Source organism: Hippopotamus amphibius, chromosome X (genome assembly GCF_030028045.1).
Source record: "Hippopotamus amphibius kiboko isolate mHipAmp2 chromosome X, mHipAmp2.hap2, whole genome shotgun sequence".
NCBI classification, from domain to species: domain Eukaryota; kingdom Metazoa; phylum Chordata; class Mammalia; order Artiodactyla; family Hippopotamidae; genus Hippopotamus; species Hippopotamus amphibius.
In genome coordinates, this window is record NC_080203.1 from 25,878,152 (window position 1) to 25,879,505 (window position 1,354).

Here is a 1,354-nt window from a genome sequence, read left to right on the forward strand (position 1 = left end):
GTAGTATAGTTTGAAGTCAGGAAGCCTAATTCCACCAACTGCATCTTTTCTTCTCAAGATTGTTTTGACTATTTGGGGTCTTTTGCGTTTCCATACCAATCGTAAAATTACTTGTTCTAATTCTGTGAAAAATGCCGTTGGTAATTTGATAGGGATTGCGTTGAATTTGTAAATTGCTTTGGGTAGTACAGTCATTTTCACAGTGTTGATTCTTCCAATTCGAGAACGTGGTATGTCTTTCCATCTGTTTGTATCGTCTTTGATTTCTTTCATCAGTGTCTTATAGTTTTCTGTGTACAGGTCTTTTGCCTCCTTAGGCAGGTTTATTCCTAGGTATTTTATTCTTTTTGTTGCAGTGGTAAATGGGAGAGTTTCCTTAATTTCTCTTTCTGCGCCTTCGTTATTAGTGTATAGGAATGCAAGAGATTTCTGCGCATTCATTTTGTATCCTGCTACTTTACTAAATTCATCGATTAGTGCTAGCAGTTTTCTGGTAGAATCTTTAAAAATATGGAACGCTTCACAAATTTTCATGTCATCCTTGCATAGGGGCCATTCTAATCTTCTCTGTATTGTTCCAATTTTAGTATATGTGCTGCCGAAGTGAGCACTGTCTTGTCTCTTTTTTACAAATATATCATTAGTCCTTTGTTTAAAAAGTATATAAGCTCTTGTCCTGACTGCTTCTCTGGGTCTTCATTTTCCTTATGAAGACCCTTGCATGCACATAAAAATATTTTTAAAAATTTGTATGCTTTTCCTTTATTATTAATCTGTCTTGTGTCGATCTAATTCTTAGGCTCAGTCATTGAGCCGAGGAGGTAGACGTTTTTCTTCCCTTACACTATCTTATCACTTCTCCTGATGAACTATTTATTTAAATAGCTTCATTATTGATTACCTTATTAATATATTCTCTTTCCTCTAGACCATTTTCCCAATTATTGCCACAGTTATATTTTTAAATATAATTGATTTGTGTGACTTGCCTTCTTAGGGTGTACATGAAGTATCAGCTCTGAGGCAATACTCTGCAACTTTGGGGTGCCATCCTTAAACATGCCTTATATACACTTGTGGAATAATACATTTATTATTATACATCATTTATAACAAAGCCCTCTCTACCACACCTGAGCTTGTGCTAATGAAATGACTCTTGGCTGCCCCTATTTAGCTTCAGGATGGGGGCAGGTCGCCAGAAGGACCAACTATGTAATTAGAAGGTTAGAACTTTCAGCCCTATCCTTAATCTCCAGGGAGGATAGAGGGCTAGAGATTGAGTTCAGTCATTAACGCTCAACAATTTACTCAATTGTGCCTATACAATAAGGCTTCATTAAGAAGTTTACAT

The 1,354-nt window shown here is 36.1% G+C and overlaps 1 non-coding gene across 1 annotated transcript; it reads right to left on the reverse strand.

The window, feature by feature from the left end:
* Positions 1–504: 504 nt before the first annotated feature.
* On the reverse strand, positions 505–611 carry LOC130842832 (U6 spliceosomal RNA). The gene has a single exon (XR_009050605.1). It is a non-coding gene; the product is annotated as a U6 spliceosomal RNA (small nuclear RNA).
* Positions 612–1,354: the final 743 nt, after the last annotated feature.